General features: G+C 42.6%; 1 protein-coding gene across 12 annotated transcripts in view; it reads left to right on the top strand.

The window, feature by feature from the left end:
• PITPNM2 (phosphatidylinositol transfer protein membrane associated 2) overlaps positions 1-24,320 on the top strand; it is a 525,412-nt gene that overhangs the window by 76,408 nt on the left and 424,684 nt on the right. The window lies entirely within an intron of this gene.

Below are 24,320 nucleotides of genomic sequence, written 5' to 3'. Positions count from 1 at the left end.
CAGGAGCCTTTATTAGACACAAAGCCCAAACACAGAGGAGCATTATATGTCAATCTCAGAAACGACTGCTTATTATCTATAGTTTTCTTCTCATCGTTTGGCTCTTTTTACATTGAGTGCATTATTTGCTGGGTCAGTTATTGGACAGCAGTGATGAGTACATTGTGTTGCTGTTGTTATGGGGATCTCGTGTACAGGTACTGCTATATAGTTCATTATGTCTCTGCACAACTTCATGCCGTAAAGATAACAAGGGACTGGTAAAGATAAGCAAGTGCTATTTTATGTCACTACACAGCTTCTGTTACCAGAAATAGTCTTTGTTTATTCCTTGACAGGGGTGGAATTCCTTAATTTGTTATTAAAAGTCTGTGCCTTCTGCTTGACTCTGACCAGATCTTCCATATCAGTGAGTTTCTGTGCCAGAGTGTTTCTTTCACTGACATGTTACCCCCGGCGGTACATCAGAGAGTCTATAATTTACATCAAGGGAACTGTCTTGTTCAGGCAACCCCATTCTATTTGTCCTGTTAAGATATGCAGAGGGCTTGACATGTCCTTTTAAGGTCTGGTTAAAGGGGTTGGCCTCTATTTTTCAAGTCCCTTTCAAACTAACTGCCTTAGGCTACTTTCACATATGCGGACGGAGGGCTGCGGACTTGCTCCTTGAAGCCCCGCCCCCTGCCGCTCCTCCTCCGGTCAGCTCTGCCTATTTCTGCATGCAGCTTTATGCGGCCTGCGTACCCTATCTTTAACATTGGGTATGCAGGCCGTGCTGCAGTATGCGGATGCCGCCGCATGTGTCGTTTTGACGATGCTGCGCCCGCATAAAATTCCAACATGATTGGTTCTACGCGAGTCGCTGCACTGTCAAAACGACGCATGCGGCGGCATCTGCATGCTGTGGCACGGCCTGCGTACCCAATGTTTAAAGATAGGGTACGCAGGCCGCATAAAGCCGAATGCAGAAATAGGTGGAGCTGACCGGAGGAGGCGTGGCAGGAAGTCCGCAGCCCTCCATCCGCAAATGTGAAACCAGCCTTAGATAATTACTTCACTAAAGGCCTTGCTTCCCCAAATCCTTCTGTAACCACAGTGATCAAAATGAACCAATAGGAAAAATCTCCTATTGTTGCCGGGTACCTGCCTGCAGATCTCGGCGGGTGCACTACGCACGCGCCCGCCATTTTCAACCAGTAAGAAGACACAGGGGGACAGAGCAGGGTGTCCGGGGATGGCGGAAGTACCGGGGTGGCTAAAGGGACCATTTCTCTCTCCTCTGGTTTGCTAGATAGTATCAGAGGAGAGAGAGAAATGAATTGGAAATCTGACTTTTTTTTTTCACAAGACTGGGGACGGTAAAAGCTGACCCGAATCATTTTCTCCGGGGTCTCAGCTACCCCCCCAGTAGCCGAACCCCCCGTTGATTTTCTAACGCTGAGGGGACGCTATACCCTTATTTCTCACGGCTGTTAAAAAGCAGCTCTGAGGAAAAAGGCCCCTTAACTGCCGCCGTTAAAAGGCGTATTGGTGGTCGTTAATGGGTTAAACGACTTACACAATATTTATGATGTGTTTAATATCTTATTTAAGTTGTACAATTAGAGGCATGGCCTTACAGAAAAGCTTCCTCAACTTGTCGAGGGGCTTACCTTAATGTGACATGCAGTGAGCCAAAATTATGGCAAACATTTTTTGCACAATGCTAGCCAACTAATTAGTGGATTAAATTTAGACTAGACAGTTTTAAAGCAGTAGATTTATCAAGCAGCGTGAAAAACTGGTCTAATCTAATTTTGAACTCTCACAATTAGACAGAATTGATAAATCTGCCTCATGGTCTTTGTGCATTTTATTCCTGGCCTTTTTCATTTTAAGATAAACTGAAATAATTCTATATATATATGTGTCTTCCCAATTATTGGTAAATAATAGTTGTTGCTGCTGTGATGGTTTATTAGTCAGAATATCCATTAGTAATCTGGTCACATGCTTACTGATTTTGTGACCTAGTCCTTTAATCACCGCAAGAAAGTAGCAAATACTGCTGGAAAAAGTTCACTTAGATTTCGCAACACTCTGATTGATCTGTTTTTTTTTTTTTCACTTATTGAAATGGGAAGTATCCACCTACTTTGTCTGCCATTGTGTTGAGACTCATCTGAGTTTTGTCATGTAAGCAGAAACCGACATTATTAGCTTAATATAAGAATGACAAAGTTTAGTGAGTTTAGCCTATTTATGGATGGATTCACTTTTTCTAATAATGACCTGGTACTGATATCACATAATGTTATCCGGCAGCAGCGATGACTAGTCCCCTAAAAATCCTCCTAGACAATCCCATGCTATATTTCATACATTTTTTGTTTGATTAGAAATCTAAACATAGTAAGAATACTCATGTATAAAATCATAAGTTTCAATGGCTTATTTCATGTTCCAGTTGAATTCCCATTCATATAGCTCTGATTTTGATATATTGCTTCAAAAATCGGAATTTTGTAACATTTTTGTCCATCTCACCTGACTTTGTACATTTAGTCAGAGACCTTTTAAAATACTCAAATATATTATTTCTAGATATCCAGCCCCATATTATAGACTTTAAAAAACGTATACAGTCATGACCTAAAGTGTTGGCACCCTTGAAATTGATTTTTTTTTTTTGTGTGTGTGTGTTTTTCCAACACACACAAAGTAAATAAACATGGATATCGCAAAACATGTGTAATTGCAATAATTTTCTGGGAGAAAGACTTAATTTTCTGGAACAATTTCAAGGGTGACAACATTTTCAGCCCTGACTGTAGGTATGGACGCCTGATTCGGTAAACAGCTTTTGTGGGTAGGAGGGGAGAGTATCTTACAACAAGCCATAAGCTTTTCCTTAGAGAAATATATCTACTTGAGTGGTAATTGATTGGGAACCCCACTGGTCACTTGGTCCACCACATACGCAAGTCCACTGACAGGAACAGTTGATAGGGCCGACTGTTTTCACATACAACTTGCAGCTCCATTCATAGTTTATGGCACTGACAAAAATAGTCCAACACTATAGCATTCTTGTGATCTGTGAGGGTCCAATTGGTCTGACGTATACTGATCTTTTATTTATCACACATCCAATGGGTATGTGATTTGTTTAAACTAAGCCAGGACACTAAGATGACAGAAACAACAATCACACAATCGCTGGGTGTATGTCCAGCACAGCACAGCTGATCAATCCTAGCAGGGCCAGGTCAACTGTGCCAGTAAAGCCCCCATTACACACTGCGATATCGCTAGCAATATCACTGTAAAGTCACCGATTTTGTGACGTTGCAGCGATATTGCTGCATGTGATACTTGCCTCTGACCGGCTCCCCTGCTGGTTATCGCTGATCGCGCGAGAAGCTGCTGGACCATTCCTCGTCGGCCGCTTCCTGCTGTGAAGACGAGCGACGCGTGGAGCCGGGCGGGAGGACGCAGGATCGCCGCGTCTGACAGGTAAGTAGCGATCCCCGACCCCAGCGATGTCGCTAGTGAGATCTGCCTGTGTGGCAGCTCACTAGCGACCACTTAGCCATGCACCAGTGATCCTGACCGCGTCATATCGCTGGTCGGGATCGCTGGTGCATCGCTAGGTGTAACGGTACCCTAACTTATAGCACTGAAGGAGGCTGATTTTCCCTGTAACTAGGGCTGTTGCCCAAGTTACAGTGCAAAAGATAAACAACGAAAAAAATATATAAAAAAGTGATTTAAAAAAATGGACAGTACGCCAATTAATAATGTGTGAATGTAGCCTTGTTGTTTTTCTGATGCTGTTGAAAACATCATGGTGGGTGGGTTACTATCTATTGTTTCTGCTTTTGAAAAGGAGTCTGTTACACCAATATATCTAATGGATATTTTGAAATGTTTAATGTTATGAATGAGTCGCCGTAGGAGGCAAAAGCAGAAATACAAGCTAAGTCCAGAAAACCAGAGAAGTTGGCAACTATCAGATTGCAGACCCCTGAACCTATCAACACAACTAGCAGTAGCTGTGGGGGGTTCCTACGATGCTCTAGACCCCTCGATCACAGCCGGAGAATTACATAGGCCTAAAGAAAGAAAGGGGAAATCTAAACTGCCCCAGAGCAGACCCCAAAGCAATAGGCAGCCCCCAAACATATAATGACGGTGAAGCAAGATGAAAATACTAACACAGACAGAAAGATAGACTGAGCAAAGACGGGGCCCAAAACTACCTAGATAGGAAAGGACAGGAAGGCTGCTGTCTGCAATCTGCCAAAACCCTATCAAAGAAATAAGCCAACAAGCTGATATGAAAAAGGCCCTGAAGCAGCTAGGCTTCAAAAACTAAATCAGCACTCAGGTATTTTCAGAAGACAGAGCTAAATGAATTCAGCACACCCCAGCAGGGAATGGCAGAAATCCAGAAAAACAAAGCAAAACAAAGTCAAAGCACCAAAGCAAAAAGGCCGAGCAGCAAACTTAGCTTTAGAGGAGCAGGAATTCAGACTGGTCTCCAAGGATCCCACAGAGAAATCACCCGCAGGCAGAAGGGCGTCAGCAGCCTTATATCCAGTCAGTAACTCCACTCAGCCAGTCATCATCATCAGCCTCAGGTGTTTGATAATCAGGCTCACTACCTTTCTTTACCAGAAGAGGGAGTTCCTCGGGCCTCAGTAATGAAGGGGAAAATAAACTCACAACAGTTTAACCTGTTTTCTTGACTAATTTACTGTTGTTTTTTTACTATTTAAAACATTTGCTTTTCCCACATCGCTCTCTATGATTTCACCCTCATTGTTCTTTAAAGGGCCGACACCATCATTTTTAATCTTTTTACTGTTTATATCATTAAATAATAGTTTGGGGTTTGTTTTACTTTCCTTAGCAATGAGTCTCTCAGTTTCCACTTTTGCTAAATGTATTTGTTTTTTACACATTTTATTTTTTTCTCTATAACTTTTTAATGCTTCTTCATTGCCTTCTTGGTTTAGCTTCTTAAATGCCTTGTTCTTGTTATTTATTGCCCTTTTTACGTCCTTATTTAGCCACATTGGTGTTCTCCTGTTCCTAGCCCTTTTATTTCTGTACGGTATGGCTAGCTCGCAGTGGGTGTGTAAAACTGGTTTAAATATTTCCCATGTGGAATTATATAATTAACAAAAAAGTGTGATACAACTGAAAATACTGTATGTCTTATATTCTAGGTTCTTCAAAGTAGCCACCTTTTACTTTGATTTCTGCTTTGCACACTCCAGGCATTCTCTTGATGAGCTTCAAGAGGTAGTCACCGGAAATGGTTTTCACTGCACAGTTGTGCCCTGTCAGGTTTAATAAGTGGGATTTCTTGTTTTATAAATGGGGTTGGGACCATCAGTTGTGTTGTGCAGAAGTCTGGTGGATACACAGCTGATAGTCCTACTGAATAGACTGTCAGAATTTGTATTATGGCAAGAAAAAAGCAGCTAAGTAAAGAAAAATGAGTGGCCATCATTACTTCAAGAAATGAAGGTCAGTCAGTCCGAAAAATTGGGAAAACTTTGAAAGTGTCCCCAAGTGCAGTGGCAAAAACCATCAAGGGCTACAAAGAAACTGGCTCACATGAGGACTGCCCCAGGAAAGGAAGCCCAAGAGTCACCTCTGCTGCGGAGGATAAGTTCACTCGAGTCACCAGCCTCAGAAATCGCAGGTTAACAGCAGCTCAGATTAGAGACCAGGTCATTGCCACACAGAGTTCTAGCAGCAGACACATCTCTACAACAACTGTTAGAGGAGACTTTGTGCAGCAGGCCTTCATGGTAAAATAGCTGCTAGGAAACCACTGCTAAGGACAAGCAACAAGCAGAAGAGACTTGTTTGGGCTAAAGAACACAAGGAATGGACATTAGACTAGTGGAAATCTGTGCTTTGGTCTGATGAGTCCAAATTTGAGATCTTTGGTTCCAACCACCGTGTCTTTGTGCGACGCAGAAAAGGTGAACGGAGGGACTCTACATGCCTGGTTCCCACCGTGAAGCATGGATGAGGAGGTGTGATGGTGTGGGGGTGCTTTGCTGGTGACACTGTTTGGGATTTATTCAAAATTGAAGGCATACTGAACCAGCATGGCTACCACAGCATCTTTCAGCGGCATGCTATTCCATCCGGTTTGCATTTAGTTGGACCATCATTTATTTTTCAACAGGACAATGATCCCAAACACACCTCCAGGCTGTGTAAGGGCTATTTGACCAAGAAGGAGAGTGATGGGGTGCTACACCAGATCAGACCTGAACCCAATCGAGATGGTTTGGGGTGAGCTGGACCGCAGAGTGAAGGCAGAAGGGCCAACAAGTGCTAAGCATCTCTGGGAACTCCTTCAAGACTGTTGGAAGACAATTTCCGGAGACTACCTCTTGAAGCTCATCAAGAGAATGCCAAGAGTGTGCAAAGCAGTAATCAAAGCAAAAGGTGGCTGCTTTGAAGAACCTAGAATATAAGACATATTTTCAGTTGTTTCACACTTTTTTTGTTAATTATATAATTCCACATGTGTTAATTCATAGTTTTGATGCCTTCAGAGTGAATCTACACTTTTCATAGTCATGAAAATAAAGAAAACTCTTTGAATTGAGAAGGTGTGTCTAAACATTTGGTCTGTACTGTATATATGTAATTGATATTACATAGTGTATTACATATTTACAATTTATTTGTTTTTTTGTGTTATAAAGTTGTATTCCAATAAATAGATATTATGTTCTATCTAAATATCTTGATTATTGGATCATAGAAATGATTAAATGTCTGATGTTCACATTGTACTACAATAAATTTTTCACTTAAATATAAGCAATATATGTGGGAGTCGTGGAGTTGGAGTCGGAGTCACAGGTTTGACTTACCGATTCCACAGCCCTGATATTTATGGTGACTCTCTCTGTGCTTGTATTTTAACCCCTTATTGACAACCAATACGTCTTTCAACTGACCTGAGATATAAGAGACTAGCATCCCCCATACAGGTGACAATCCAGCAGCTGTCGGCTGTAGATTATAGCTGACAACTTGCTGCATCAGCCACGATCAGTGTTGTCACTGTCCATACCTATTTAACCCCTCAGATGCTGCTGTCAATAGTGACTACATCATATAGTTAACTGAGTGTGGGGGCTTCCTCTTTAACCCCATTGGCATCCTGAGATCATGATCGTGTGGTCCTGATATTTGCCATGGCAATTCACAGCCAAGTGAAGTGGCCTGTTCAGAAGTTAGCGACATTTAAGTGGTAAAAATACATTTTTTTTATTCCTGTTATGCCACTTTGCATTCATTCCTTAACATCACCTGAAGGGTTAATAAAATACCTGACAGCAGTTTTCAATTTGTGGAGGGGTATTGTTTTTAAAATGGTATCACTTTTGGAGGTTTTCCAATATCTAGCATCCCAAAAGTCACTCCAAACCTGAATAGGTCCTTCAAAAAATAAGTTTTGTAAATTTCCTTGAAAAAATTACTGCTACATTTTTAAACTTTCTAAAAGGCTAACAAAATAAAATGACATTTTAAAAATGGTGCTAATTTAAAGCAGACATGTGGGAAATGTTATTTATGAATGTTTTTGTGTGGTATGACTGTCTGGATTAAAGGGATAATCATTCAAAGTTTGAAAATTGCAATTTTTTTTTCATTTTTGTCAAATTTCTGATATTTTTTTATAAATAAACAAAACATAGAAATATATTTACCATTAACATAAAGTAAAACATGTCATGAAAAAACAATCTCAAAATCATTGGGATCTGTTGAAGCATTCCAGAGCTATTACCACATAAAGGGACACTGGTCAAATTTCAAAAATTTGGCCTCGTCACTAAGGGGTTAAAATCCAATTCATGTTATATGGGGTATTTATCCCCTCCCATATGGTGCACAGTGAAGACTTATGTTGTGTGAGCCACTGCTGCTTATGACCTGGCTGTTGTGACCCTGTACAATTCATCTTATTCACAACTATGTTTTTTTGATTATTTAGGTGAGGTATTTACCTCCCTTTGTGTGCTCTGTATCTCATTATGTATTACATAGTGCTGCTATGATGTGTTTTTTAATATATTGAAATACATTTTGTATTTTTTGGATCTTTTTGCTACTTCCTTGTTTTCTCTTGTAGATCTCTGTAGTTCATCCAGAGTGATCATGGGCCTCTCGGCTGCATCTCTGATCAGTCTTCTCCTTGTTTGAAATGAAAGTTTAGAGGGACGGCCGGGTCTCGGTAGATTTGTTGTGGTATGATACACCTTCCATTTCACTATGATCGCTTGCACAGTGCTCCTTGGGATGTTTAAAGTTTTGGAAATCATTTTGTATCCAAAACCGGCTTTAAATTTCTCCACAACAGTATCACGGATCTGCCTGTTGTGTTCCTTGGTCTTCATGATACTCTCTGTGCTTCAAACAGAACCCTGAGACTATCACAGAGCAGGTGCATTTATACAGAGACTTGATTACACACAGGTGGATTATATTTATCATCATTAGTCATTTAGGACAACAATGGATCATTCAGAGATCCACAATGAACTTCTGGAGTGAGTTTGATGCATTGAAAGTAAAGGGGCCGAATAATATTGCACGCCCCACTTTTTAGTTTTTGAATTTCCCCAAAAAATTAAAATAATCAATAAATTTCGATCAACTTCACAAATGTGTCCCACTTGTTGTTGATTCTTCATCAAAAATTTACATTTGGTATCTTTATGTTTGAAGCATGATATGTGGGAAAAGGTTGAAAAGTTCCAGGGGGCCGAATACTTTTGCAAGGCATTGTACTTCTTACGAAGGAACTCCTTCCTTTCCCTGGCAGTGTGCTTGGGATCATTATCATGCTGAAAGACCCATCCACGTTTCATCTTCAATGCCCTTGCTGATGAATGGAGGTTTCCACTCAAAATCTCACGATACATGGCCCCATTCATTGTTTCATGTACACATATCAGTCTTCCTGACCCCTTTGCAGAGAAACAGCCCCAACGCATGATGTTGCCACTCCCATGCTTCACGGTAGGCATGGTGTTCTTTAGATGCAACTCAGCATTTTGTCTCCTCGAAACATGACAAGTTTTGTTTCATCTACTTTGGTTTCATCAGACCATATGACATTCTCCCAATACTCTTCTGGATAGTCCAAATGCTCTCTAGCAAACTTCAGACGGGCCTGGACATGTACTGGCTTAAGCAGGGGGACACATCAGGCACTGCAGGATCTGAGTCCCTGGCGTCGTAGTGTGTTACTGATAGTAGCCTATGTTACGGTCGTCCCAGCTCTATGCAGGTCATTCACTAGGTGTCCCTGTGTGGTTCTGGAATTTTTACTCACCGTTCTTGTCATCATTTTGCCCCCACGGGGTGAGATCTTGCGTGGAACCCCAGATCGAGGAAGATTATCAGTGTTCTTGTATGTCTTCCATTTTCTTATTATTGCTCCCACAGTTGATTTCATCACACCAAGCTGCTTGCTTATTGCAGATTCAGTCTTCCCAGCCTGTTGCAGGGCTACAATTTTGTTTCTGGTGTCCTTCGACAGCTCTTTGGTCTTCACTATAGTGGAGTTTAGAGTGTGACTATTTGAACTTGTTATCAGCATAAGAGACACCTGTCTACAACCTCAAACAGGTGCCATTACTACAGGTTATGAGTGGAGGACAGAGGAGCCTGTTAAAGAAAAAGTTACAGGTCTGTGAGAGCCAGAAAAATCTTATTTTCTACTATAATTTGCAAAATAAATCTTGCCAAATCAGACAAGGTGATTTTCTGGATTTGTTTTCTCATTTTGACACTTATAGTTGTGGTCTACCTATGATGTCTGTTACAGGCCTCTCTCATCTTTTTTAAGTGGGAGAACTTGCACAATTGGTGGCTGACTAAATACTTTTTCTCCCCACTGTATCTATCAAATTCGAGACCTCACCAAATAAAAAAATAACAGTCCAACATACGAACTCAATAGTGAAAACTCAGAGGCTCATAATCTGGGTCACAGGGGCATAAAGTATCGGTGATCAGGCCGTATATAGTACCAATACAACCATTACTGATAGGTCTTACCCATAGTCCCCACCCAAGGTCTCGTGCCAGCAGCCCTGACACGCTTTTCGCGTGAGCTTCCTCGGGGAGCTGTGATTAGATGTGCATCATTAGTGACTAAATAGTGATCCCTGCCAGCTGATTGTTTCATCGGTTAATGCGTCGTAACACTCGCTATCCGGCCTCATCACAGCCTCCCGAGCACTTAATGCCTCATTTGAATATGAATGAAAAACGTTAATTACTCGGGAATGTAGCAGCAGATAAAAGAAATAAAAATGTCAATAAATTTACAGTTTCAGAGCTCTGCATGCCCATATATACAGTTTGGGGGTGGATTTTACTGACAAATTCCCTTTCAGCCTTGTGACTTGCACTGTTTATATTATTTTATTAGTTTATTAAAGGTTAGTTTCTATAATAGATATATATTTCTATTACCACAAGATGCAGAAGAAATGTTGGAAATCTTGGTGTCTGGCTATATTTAGCAACTATATCTGTGGCTGGAAAGACAGTTGCAGGGGAAAAACATCTCTCTTGTTTGCACTGTGATGTCATTGGTCTCATTGGGTTAGTGGTGCTCCGTGGAATAATCCAGAGGGTCTTTGCTAAGAAATAAATTCTCTGCTCTCTTTAACCTACTGTTCTTCCTAGCTGCATACTGTCCTTGCACAGAAACAATCTAATATTGGCATGCTGTCCTTTTCTCTTCTGTTATTTTCTCTTATCGATATCTAGGCAAAACACATGAAGAGAAAAGGGGTATTACTTTTCCTTCGTTTTTTTAAATACTAACTAAAATGTAGTTTTCTTCCTTAAGAGAAAGCAGCCAGATGGCTCAGAGTTTTGGCTTTAGCACAGAGCTGAGATGAGATGCCAGCTCAGTCAAATCAGTTTGTGGGCTGCCTGAACAGATGTTCTTCCAAATGAGGGTCAAGTGGGAAAAAAAAAATGTTTATTCCTGTTATTATGATGAAAAGCAGCGATGTCTACATATAAGAAAAAAGCAATTTTGGGGGCAAAGCTTACCATCAAACACAAAATGTCTATCAACCAAGTTCACTTCAGTTGTACCCGACATTACTGTGACTTGCGAAAGTATTTCTTATACACGGTGTGCACAATTATTAAAAAAGTGACTATTTAGACCACGTCATTTTTATTCCTATTTTCCAACTCCAAGCTGAAGGGAGGCTTAAACCCAACTACTGAACAAGACACATACTTGTAAAATATCAAGACATCATCTGCACCCAATTGAATTGAGCATCACCCTCCATCCAGCATCTTGGCTCTGAAAGAGGTCATTCTTAAAGAATGGAAAATCAAGTTGCAATAACTTTGATTTCTGTGATTTTCGGTTGTTTTTTTCTTTTTTTTTTCCACAGTTGAAGTGCACCTACAATAAAAATTACAGACCTCTCCATTCTTTGTAGGTGGGAAAAGTTGGAAAATCGGCAAATACTTATTTTCCCGACTGTATTATAAATCTATCATTGTAAAAAACACTGAGGTTCATGTTTTTAATCATTGATGTATTATTCTGTCTTACTTTCTCTGTTAGGACGCAGATTTTCTAAATCATTAATAGTTTCTTTGAGTAATTTTTCACCTTGAAAGCATACAATATAGATAAGTTGAATAACTTGCCATTCCAATTATACTACTGTGTTGAAACAAATGTAGTCATAAATATACTTTTCTGCTCTTATACGTATCTATTTCAGCTATGTAAAATTGAGTTTCTCTAAATGTGTAAACGGTTAAATATTAAACTACTTTGGAGTCTTTTTTTCTTAAGAAAATACACATATGGCTGACTCTCTAGACTACCATTGACTAACTCCAGTCGAGTTCCCAAAATCTTGGTACCAATTTCACTACTTACAGACCAAAAACATTAAAATGTGTATTTTCTACATATAAAGAGCAGGGCAGCAGAAATATTAGTTAAATCAAATCTTTCACATTAAAATCTGATAGCAGCATCCTGTAGAGTAGGCAAAGCTGAGTAGATTGATTTACTGTATATACTCGATTATAAGCCAACCCAAGTATAAGCCGGGGCACCTAGTTTTTCCACAGAAAACTGAGTAAGCTAATTGACTTGAGTATAACCCGGGTATGTATTGTCCCCTCATCCCTGTCCTACTATGCGTGGCTCCCCACGTCCTGTGCTAGTATGTGACTCCCCCGTCCTGTCATAGTATGTGGCTCCCCTGTCCTGTGCTGGTATGTGGCTCCCTCCATCCTGTCCTGGTATGTGGCTCCCTCCATCCTGTCCTGGTATGTGGCTCCCTCCGTCATGTCCTGGTATGTGGCGCTCCCATTTTGTCCTGGTATGTATAGCTCCCCCGTCCTGTCCTGGTATGTGTGGCTCCCCCGTCTTGTCCTGCTATGTGTGGCTCCCCTTGTATGCATGGCTACCCCGGTCCCGTCATATGCATGGCTTACCCCCGTCCCATCATTGTATGCATGGCTCACCCCCCGTCCTACTCACCCTCCTTGTGCCGTCGCTGCATCACCGTTGTCTTGGCGCGCCAGCTCTACTGTGCTGAGCGGTCACGTGGTACCGCTCATTTAGGTAATGAATATGCACTCCATGCCTATGGGAGTGGAGACGCGTGCATATTCTTCTTGCGGTCAAATTGGCGTTTGAAGAATGGAGGCACTTTTTGGAGGGGGCCAGTCACCCGATTACTGGGATCACCGATCACAAAAATTTGTCATACATTGAGTCTGTTAAAAGACTAACGCCCAGACAGGCCCGTTGGTCGCTTTTTTTCCCCCGTTTTCAGTTTACTATTACATTTCGTCCAGGGTCAAAGAATGTCAAGGCTGACGCCTTATCTCGCAGTTTTCATCCTGTGTCTTCCCCTGAGCCACCATCTTCCATTCTTCACCCTGGGGTTGTGTTAGCAGGGATCTCGTCTGAATTGGAACGGGAGATTGAGGGGGCCCTGTCGCTGGCTCCTGCGGCCAAGCCAGGGGGCAAGTTGTTTGTCCCAGAGCAACTTCACCTTAAACTCTTGCAGGAGTTCCATGAATCCATGCTGATTGCTCGCCCTGGTATATCAGCCACGCATCTGGCGGTGGCTAGGATCTTTTGGTGGTCTACCCTTGGTTCTTACATAAAAAAAAATAATTTCTGCTTGTGGGGTCTGCGCTCGTTCTAAAAGCTCTCATAGCCGGCTGGCGGGGGAGCTGATACCCTTGGCATTTCCCAAAAGACCATGGACCCACCTGTCCATGGATTTTTTTTACCAATCTTCCTTCATCCAGGGGTAATACGGTGGTATGGGTAGAGGTGGACAGATTTTCTAAGCAGGCTCATTTTGTACCCCTGTCCGCACTACCTTCAGCTGAGACTTTATCCAGATTGTTTGTGCAGCATGTGGTCCGGTTGCATGGGGTACCCCTGAATGTGGTGTCTGATTGTGGTGTGCAGTTTGTGGCTAAATTTTGGCGTGCTTTCTGCAAAAAATTAGGGATGTCTCTGTCCTTTTCATCTGCATACCATCCTGAGAGCAATGGTCAGACGGAACGCACTAATCAGTCTCTGGAACAGATCCTCAGATGTCTGACTTCTGCTAGACAGAATGACTGGTGTGATGTACTGCCGTTGGCTGAATTTGCCTTCAATAGTCGGGTGAGTCAATCCACGGGTATGTCTCCTTTCTTGATCAACTATGGGTTCAGTCCTCATTTTGGTGAGTTTTCTCGTCTGGATTCGGGGGGGCCCCGGGAGTGAAGGCTCTGTTCAGCGATTAAAAAAATACATGGGTGGAAGTCCAGCGGAATATATCTAGGTCTCGAGGCAGATATAAGTTTTTCGCGGACAAGAAACAAACAACTGGTCCCACGTTTCAGGTTGGAGAGAAAGATTGGCTCTCCACACGAAACATTAAGTTGAAGATTCCTTCAGCCAAGTTGGGCACCAAATTCATTGGCCCGTACAAGATTGTGGAAAAAATCAATCCAGTGGCATACAGGCTGTGCCTTCCACCCTTTTTCAAGATCCCTAACGTCTTCCATAGATCTCTACTTAAACCTTTTGAAGCAGTCCGGGGAGAGTCCGAGTCCGCTGCTCCTCCGGTTTTGGTTGAGGGACATGTGGAATATGAGATTGATCATATCGTAGATTCCAGGTTGGTACGGTGGTCAGTACAGTACCTGGTTCATTGGAAGGGGTATGTGCCGGAGGACAGGTCCTGTGTGTCGGCCCGGTTGATGCATGCAGATCGCCTGGTTCGGGCTTTCCATGCTAGGTACCCGGGCAAGCCTGGGGGTCCAGAGGCCCCCCGTTGAGAGGGGGGTACTGTCATGATCCCATTGCGGGTTGGACCCGCACGCTTGGGATTAATGTCTGGAACCAGTGCTGGTGGACCTGCACTTCTGGGGTTAAATGTTATGATCTCCGTGCAGGCTCTTACCTGCACACCTGGGGCTTATTATTGTGGCCTCTCCTTGGTTCCGGGAAAGCTTTTTATAGCTTCAGGAAGCTCCTATCCCCGTCAGTTATACTTTCGCCCTTGGCAGAGTGTGTTGACCCCTGAGTGTGTTTGTGCTGTGTTCTTGTTTGCCTGATACTTTGGTTTTGACTCGGTCTGTTCTCTGGATACTGCTTGTTGGATTCTGCTTGGTACCTTCTATGTCTGTTTGGCTTTGACTACTGCCTGGCCCCGACTATCCGTTCTGTCTCATCCCTGGTACTGTACTGCTATCTCTGTGTATGACCCCCGTTTGTCTGACCTGAGCATTCCTGTAGTTGTGTCCTGCCGATCTCTGGCAGCAGGACGCTAAGCCCTGCCCCTTGCAGTCACATGACCGTAGGTCCTTCACTGCTTGCTAACTTCAGCGTCTCCAGGTCCTGTTTGCCTGAGCTTCCCAGCCGTATCTGACCCTGGACCCCCCTGCTGTGTGGGTGAGTCCCTGCTCAGCGGTGGCTGCACGGCGGCGCTGACAGGACCGTGACAATTGCTTTACCTCATATATACATAAGATCCAGCCAGCACGTCTTCCTCTGCTTACTGTCACTATATGGAAACATTGATTCCAGAGGCAGAACACTCTCCATTAGTTCACTTAAACTTACAAACAAGTGAATCTTCAATAAAACACAGCAAGCAAATTTCTAATAAAACACAACAATTTTGACTTAACCGGTGCTCTGTGCTGGAAAAAGTCAACGTCCCTCAGAGCCGGTCCATTAGTCTTTAGAACAAGACCAGCTCCTCACAATGATTTATTTTTTTAATTGTTATAAAGGAAGAGATATTAATAATAATCTTTATTTAATAATCTTTATTTTTATATAGCGCTAACATATTCCTCAGCGCTTTACAGTTTGCACACATTTTCATCACTGTCCCTGATGGGGCTCACAATCTATATTCCCTATCTATAATCCCTTGGTGGGATTCGAACCCAGGACTCCAGCGCTGCTGCCTTTGCACTCCTTGCAGCGCTGGAGTCCTGGGTTCGAATCCCACCAAGAACAACATCTGCAAGGAGTTTGTATGTTCTCCCCGTGTTTGCGTGGGTTTCCTCCGGGCACTCCGGTTTCTTCCCACACTCCAAAGACATACTGATAGGGAATATAGATTGTGAGCCCCATCGGGGACAGTGATGAAAATGTGTGCAAACTGTAAAGCTAACCACTGAGCTACCGTGCTGCCTTAATTACATATTTATTTTCTACCAGAACTTCATCTTATCTAAAATAATATGAACCTGCACTTAAGTTCACATAATTGTTGAACGCCCTACTTCTAAAACCTTAAATCGATTTTCCACTTGAAGAAAATGGTTTAGATGTTTTTGAAATTATATGAAACTTATTAACCCCTTCCTGACATGAGACGTACTATCCCGTCCACGGTACCCGGGCCCGTATGACCGGGGACGGGATAGTACGTCTACCGCGATCAGCGGCGCCCACGTGGTGAGCGCCGCTGATCGCGGCCGGGTGTCAGCTGATTATCACAGCTGACACCCGGCACAATGTGTCAGGGGCGGTCACGGACCGCCCCCGACACGTTAACCCCTTGCACACCGCGATCAAACATGATCGCGGTGTACCGGGGGTTAAAGGGAAGCATCGGCAGGGAGGGGGCTCCCTCCGTGCTTCCCTGAGCCCCCCACGGCAGCGCAATGTGCAGCGCTGCTGCGGGGGGCTCCTTTCCTCCAGGCCCCCGAATCCAAGATGGCGACGGGGGCCTTCGGGGGGCCTGGGGAAGCTGGCTTCCTCAGTGCCTGCAAAGCGCAGGCATGAGGAAGCCTTGTGCACTGCCTGTGACAGATTGCTGATCTGTCACAGTGATCTGTGATGTGACAGATCAGCGATCTGTCACAGGACAGTGATGTCCCACCTGGGACTATGTAATAAAGTAAAAAAAAAATTAAAAAAAAGTGTAAAAATAAATTAAAAAAAATCGCCAAATAAATTAGTAAAAAAAAATATTCCCCAATAAATTCATTTTTTGAAAATAATAAAAAAAAAAACAATAAAAGTACACATATTAGGTATCGCCGCGTCCGTAACGACCTGCCCTATAAAACTGTCCCAATAGTTAACCCCTTTAGCGAACCCCTTAAAAAACAAAAATAAAAAACGAAGCAAAAAATAATGATTTATTATCATACCGCCAAACAAAAAGTGCAATAACGCGCGATCAAAAAGACGCATATAAATATCCATGGTACCGCTGAAAACGTCATCTTGTCCCGCAAAAAACAAGCCGCCACACAGCATCATCAGCGAAAAAATAAAAAAGTTATAACTCGCAGAATAAAGCGATGCAAAAATAATTATTTTTTATATAAAATAGTTTTCATTGCATAAAACCGACAAAAACATAAAAAAACGACCTAAATGAGGTATCGCTGTAACCGTACTGACCCGAAGAATAAAACCGCTTTATCAATTTTACCGCACGCGGAACGGTGTAAACGCACCCCCCCCAAAAGAAATTCATGAAACGCTGGTTTTTGTTCATTCTGCGTCACAAAAATCGGAATAAAAAGCGATCAAAAAATTTCACGTGCCCGAAAATGGTACCAATAAAAACGTCAACTCGTCCCGCAAAAAATAAGACCTCACATGACTCGGTGGGTCAAAATACGGAAAAATTAGAGCTCTCAATATGTGGTGATGCAAAAACTATTTTTACAATAAAAAGCGTCTTTTAGCGTGCGACAGCCGCCAAACATAAAAACCGCCATAAATAGTAAATCAAACCCCCCGTTATCACCCCCTTAGTTAGGGAAAAATAATAAAATAAAAAAAATGTATTTATTTCCATTTTTCCATTAGGGTTAGGGCTAGGGTTAGGGGTGTGTTGGGGTAGGGTTAGGGTAGGGTTAGGGCTAGGGCTAGGGTTAGGGCTAGGGTTAGGGCTAGGGCTAGGTTTAGGGCTAGGGTTAGGGCTAGGGTTAGGGGCGTGTTGGGGTTCGGGTTGGAGTTAGAATTGGGGGTTTCCACTGTTTGGGCACATCAGGGGCTCTCCAAATGCAACATGGCGTCTGATCTCAATTCCAGCCAATTCTGAGTTGAAAAAGTCAAATGGTGCTCCTTCCCTTCCAAGCTCTGCTATGCGCCCAAACAGTGTTTTATCCCCACATGTAGGGTATCAGCCTACTCAGGACAAATTGCAAAACAATTTTTGGGGTCCAATTTCTCCTGTTACCCTTAGGAAAATAAAAAATTGGGGGCAAAAATATCATTTTTGTGGAAAAAAATGATTTTTTTATTTTCACGTCCGAGCGTTATAAACTTCTGTGAAGCACTTGGGGGTTCAAAGTGCTCACCACACATCTAGAAAAGTTCCGTGGGGGGTCTAGTGTCCAAAATGGGGTCACTTGTGGGGAGTTTCAATAGTTTAGGTACATCAGGGGCTCTCCAAACGCACATGACACCCGCAGACCATTCCATCAAAGTCTGCATTCCAAAACGTCACTGCTTCCCTTCCGAGCCCCGACGTGTGTCCATACAGTAGTTTTCTCCCACATATGGGAAATCAGCGTACTCAGGACAAATTGGACAACAACTTTTGGGGTCCAATTTCTCCTGGTACCCTTGGGAAAATAAAAAAATGGTGACTAAAAGATCATGTTTGTGGAAAAAATACGAATTTTTTATTTTCACGCCCGGGCGTTGTAAACTTCTGTGAAGCACTGGGGGGGTCAAAGTGCTCACCACACATCTAGATAAGTTCCTTGGGGGGTCTAGTTTACAAAATGGTGTCATTTGTGGGGGGTTTCCACTGTTTAGGTACATTAGGGGCTCTCCAAAGGCAACATGACACCCGCAGACCATTCCATCAAAGTCTGCATTCCAAAACGTCACTACTTCCCTTCCGAGCCCCGACGTGTGCCCATACAGTAGTTTTCTCCCACATATGGGGTATCAGCATACTCAGGACAAATTGGACAACAACTTTTGGGGTCCAATTTCTCCTGGTACCCTTGGGAAAATAAAAAAATGGTGACTAAAAGATCATGTTTGTGGAAAAAATACGAATTTTTTATTTTCACGCCCGGGCGTTGTAAACTTCTGTGAAGCACTGGGGGGGGTCAAAGTGCTCACCACACATCTAGATAAGTTCCTTGGGGGGTCTAGTTTACAAAATGGTGTCATTTGTGGGGGGTTTCCACTGTTTAGGTACATTAGGGGCTCTCCAAAGGCAACATGACACCCGCAGACCATTCCATCAAAGTCTGCATTCCAAAACGTCACTACTTCCCTTCCGAGCCCCGACGTGTGCCCATACAGTAGTTTTCTCCCACATATGGGGTATCAGCATACTCAGGACAAATTGGACAACAACTTTTGGGGTCCAATTTCTCCTGGTACCCTTGGGAAAATAAAAAAATGGTGACTAAAAGATCATGTTTGTGGAAAAAATACGAATTTTTTATTTTCACGCCCGGGCGTTGTAAACTTCTGTGAAGCACTGGGGGGGTCAAAGTGCTCACCACACATCTAGATAAGTTCCTTGGGGGGTCTAGTTTACAAAATGGTGTCATTTGTGGGGGGTTTCCACTGTTTAGGTACATTAGGGGCTCTCCAAAGGCAACATGACACCCGCAGACCATTCCATCAAAGTCTGCATTCCAAAACGTCACTACTTCCCTTCCGAGCCCCGACGTGTGCCCATACAGTAGTTTTCTCCCACATATGGGGTATTGATACTCAGGACAAATTGGACAACAACTTTTGGGGTCCAATTTCTCCTGGTACCCTTGGGAAAATAAAAAAATGGTGACTAAAAGATCATGTTTGTGGAAAAAATACGAATTTTTTATTTTCACGCCCGGGCGTTGTAAACTTCTGTGAAGCACTGGGGGGGTCAAAGTGCTCACCACACATCTAGATAAGTTCCTTGGGGGGTCTAGTTTACAAAATGGTGTCATTTGTGGGGGGTTTCCACTGTTTAGGTACATTAGGGGCTCTCCAAAGGCAACATGACACCCGCAGACCATTCCATCAAAGTCTGCATTCCAAAACGTCACTACTTCCCTTCCGAGCCCCGACGTGTGCCCATACAGTAGTTTTCTCCCACATATGGGGTATCAGCATACTCAGGACAAATTGGACAACAACTTTTGGGGTCCAATTTCTCCTGGTACCCTTGGGAAAATAAAAAAATGGTGACTAAAAGATCATGTTTGTGGAAAAAATACGAATTTTTTATTTTCACGCCCGGGCGTTGTAAACTTCTGTGAAGCACTGGGGGGGTAAAAGTGCTCACCACACATCTAGATAAGTTCCTTGGGGGGTCTAGTTTACAAAATGGTGTCATTTGTGGGGGGTTTCCACTGTTTAGGTACATTAGGGGCTCTCCAAAGGCAACATGACACCCGCAGACCATTCCATCAAAGTCTGCATTCCAAAACGTCACTACTTCCCTTCCGAGCCCCGACGTGTGCCCATACAGTAGTTTTCTCCCACATATGGGGTATTGATACTCAGGACAAATTGGACAACAACTTTTGGGGTCCAATTTCTCCTGGTACCCTTGGGAAAATAAAAAAATGGTGACTAAAAGATCATGTTTGTGGAAAAAATACGAATTTTTTATTTTCACGCCCGGGCGTTGTAAACTTCTGTGAAGCACTGGGGGGTCAAAGTGCTCACCACACATCTAGATAAGTTCCTTAGGGGGTCTAGTTTCCAAAATGGTGTCATTTGTGGGGGGTTTCCACTGTTTTGGTACATCAGGGGTTTTCCAAACGCGACATGGTGTCCAATCTCAATTTCAGCCAAAAACGTCAAGTGGCGCTGCTTCCCTTCCGAGCTCTGCCATGCGCCCAAATAGTGGTTTACCCCCACATGTGGGGTATCAGCGTACTCAGGACAAATTGCACAATAACTTTTAGGGTCCTGTTACCCTTGGGAAAATAAGAATTGAGGGTGAAAAGATCATTTTTGTGGAAAAAAATATGATTTTTTAATTGTATGGCTTTATGTTATAAACTTCTGTGAAGCCCATGGGGGTTCAAAGTTCTCACCACACATCTAGATAAGTTCCTTAGGGGGTCTATTTTCCAAAATGGTGTCATTTGTGGGGGGTTTCCACTGTTTTGGTACATCAGGGGTTTTCCAAACGCGACATGGTGTCCAATCTCAATTCCAGCCAAAAACGTCAAATGGCGCTGCTTCCCTTCCGAGCTCTGCCATGCGCCCAAATAGTGGTTTACCCCCACATGTGGGGTATCAGCGTACTCAGGACAAATTGCACAATAACTTTTAGGGTCCTGTTACCCTTGGGAAAATAAAAATTGGGGTGAAAAGATCATTTTTGTGGAAAAAATATGATTTTTTAATTGTACCGCTGTACGTTATAAACTTCTGTAAAGCCCTTGTGGGTTCAAAGTTCTCACCACATATCTAGATAAGTTCCTTGGGGGGTCTAGTTTCCAAAATGGGGTCACTTGTAGGGGGTTTCCACTGTTTAGGTACATCAGGGACTCTCCAAACGTGACATGGCGTCCAATCTGAATTCCAGCCAATTTTGCATTGAAAAAGTCAAACTGCGCTCCTTCCATTCTGAGCTCTGCCATGCGCCGAAACAGTCGTTCCCCCCCACATATCAGGTATCTGCGTACTCAGGACAAATTGCACAATAACTTTTGCAGTTCAATTTCTCCTGTTACCCTTGGTAAAATAAAAAAAATTGAACCTGAAGTATTTTTTTTATGAAAAAAAGTTAGATGTTCATTTTTTTTTAAATATTCAAAAAATTTCATGTGACGCACCTAAAGGGTTAATAAACTTCTTGAATGTGGTTTTGAGCACCTTAAGGGGTGCAGTTTTTAGAATGGTGTCACTTTTGGGTATTTTCTATCATATAGACCCCTCAAAGTGGCTTCAAATGTGATGTGGTCCTAAAAATAAAATGGTGTTGTAAAAATGAGAAATCGCTGGTCAACTTTTAACCCTTATAACTTCCTAACAAAAAAAAATTTTGGTTCCAAAATTGTGCTGATGTAAAGTAATCATGTGGGAAATGTTAGTTATCAAGTTTTTTGTGTGCCGTATCTCTGTGATTTAAGGGCATAAAAATTCAAAGTTGGAAAATTGCGAAATTTTCAACATTTTCGCCAAATTTCCGTTTTTCTCACAAATAAACGCAAGTTATTTGAATGAAATTTTACCACTAACATGAAGTACAATATGTCACGAGAAAACAATGTCAGAATCACCGGGATCCATGGAAGCGTTCGAGAGTTATGACCTCATAAAGGTACAGTGGTCAGAATTGTAAAAATTGGCCCGATCATGAACGTGCAAACCACCCTTGGGGGTGAAGGGGTTAAATACTTCTATTAACAAAGGTCCAATCTTCAGGTATCGGCATCTGTGCCCGATCCTTGGCAGCTGCACTTTTCCTATGTTGGTACATAACCAAAATTGTGTGTAAAGGGGACTGGTTGACTGACTCATTTCGATAGCTAAGCCAGTTCACTACTCTGACTAAACATTGGCTATGATAGAGAATGGGGCTGACTTGACTATTGAAAGGAGTCAATCAGCCATCCCCCTTCACACGCGTTTCTGATAATGTGCTGAATCTAATTCCTGTCACAAGTGAAAACTTGAAGTGGAGCGCCCTGGCCTGTTTCTAATATCGGAAGTTCAGAACACCTTTGTAAATACAGTGGGGAAAAATAGATATTTGATATACTTCTGATTTTCCAAGTTTTCTCACTTACAAAGAATGGAGAGGTCTATAATTTTTATCGTAGGTACACTTCAACTGTGAGAGACAGAATATATAAATAATACAATCACACTGTCTGATTTTTAATAATTTAATTACATTTTATTGCTTGAAATAAGTATTTGATCACCTACAAACCATCAAGAATTCTGACTGTCACCATAGACAGAATTGTAGACAAGCAGCTTGGCGAGAAGGCAACAGCGATCCTGACAACGATACGACCTGGTAAGGATCGCTGGTGCATCGCTGAATGGTCGCTAGTGAGCTGTCAAACAGACAGATATACTCACTGACGCAGCAGCGATCGATCCAACGACCTCGGCAGTCGCTGGTATCTTGTCACACAGCGGCTTTTCAGACGACTCCCGCCTGCGTCCATGAGTTCTGCGTCGTCAACGATATCGCTCGTTGGTGTCAAACACTGTGATGCACGCTGGCCAGTGGGACAGCGACAATGGAAAAAAATGGCCCTGACCATTCAAGCACGACCAGCAAGATCGCAACGGGGGCCCGGTCGCCGCTGCGTGTCACATGTAGCGAGATCACTGTTGCGTCATAAAATCGGTGATGCTTCAACGATCTTGCTAGCGATGTCGCTATGTGAGAAAGGGCCTTAAAGACCTGAACTACGTGGGAGGATCTGGTCAATGATCTCAAGAGAGCTGGGACCACAGTCTCAAATATTACTGTTAGTAACACACTATGCCATCATGGATTAAAATCCTGCAGTACACGCAGTGTCCCCGTGCTCACGCCAGAATATGTCCAGGCCTGTTTGAAGTTCGACAATAACCATTTAGATGGTCCAGAGGAGGCATGGGAGAAGGTCATGTGGTCAGATGAGACCAAAATAGAATTTTTTGGTGGCTAACTTCACTCGCCGTGTTTGGAGGAAGAAGGATGAGTACAACCTCACGAAAACTATCCCAACCAGGAAACATGATGGGAAAAACATCTTATTTTGGGAGTTCAAAGGGAATATTACAACTGCATTGTATTGAAGGGAGGATGGATGTGGTCTTGTATCGTGAGATTTTGGCCAACAACCTCCTTCCCTCAGTAAGATCACTGAAGATGGGACGTGGCTGTGTCTTCTAGCATGACAATTATCCGAACCACAGTCAGGCAATTAAGGAGTGTCTTTCTAAGAAGCATTTCATGGTCCTATTTTGGCCTAGCCAATCTCCAGACCTGAACCCAAAAGAAAATCTTTGGAAGGAGAAGCGGAAACTCAATGTTGCTCAGCAACAACCTGAAAGATCCGAAGAAGATCTATACGGAGGAGTGGGCCAAAATCCCTGCTGCAGTCGGTGCAAACTTGGTCAAGGACTACAGGAAACGTCTGACCTCTGTAATTGCAAGTAACAGTTTCTGTACCAAATATTAGGTTCTGTTTTTCTATTGTATCAAATACTTATTTCATGCAATAAAATGCAAATTATATAAAAATCATACAGTCTGATTTTCTGTATTATTATTTTTAGATTTTCTCTCTCACAGTAGAAGTGTACCTATGATTTTTTTTATTATAGACCTCTCCATTCTTTGTAGGTGGGAAAAGTTGCAAAATCGTCAGTGTATCAAATACTTATTTTCCCCACTGTATAAGTATATTAGAAAGTTCTATTGATTTATATTTCAAATACATATAAACTTTTTTTTTTCTTGTGTACAATTTTAATCTTCAAAGGGTTACTGGAATTATCAATCGTTTCCTGCTTTCCTGCTTTTAAATCATGCTAAAGGTGTAGAGATGTTTGGATTTGGCGTGCTATTCAAAGCCCTCAAAGAGAAACCAGAGTATGCTATTATGATAATGAGTTAGCGTGTTATTTCACTTTAAAAACACTTTTCCTTTAGTCTCACTTTATTACTACCAGTGGCTTAAATATATTACCAATTCAAGCTAAGGTAATACATCCAGATCTCCATGCTCTCAATGGGGGTCACATACCGTACAATTGCTTATATGACCCGATGCCCATCAGTAAGACGTCCACCTCCAGAGTAATGGCAAAA

The sequence above is a fragment of the Dendrobates tinctorius genome, unplaced genomic scaffold, assembly GCF_039654945.1.
Source record: "Dendrobates tinctorius isolate UK_male_01 unplaced genomic scaffold, ASM3965494v1 ptg000090l, whole genome shotgun sequence".
NCBI lineage: Eukaryota > Metazoa > Chordata > Amphibia > Anura > Dendrobatidae > Dendrobates > Dendrobates tinctorius.
Note: the sequence above shows the minus strand (reverse complement) of the source record. Positions and strands in the feature narration are given on the sequence as shown.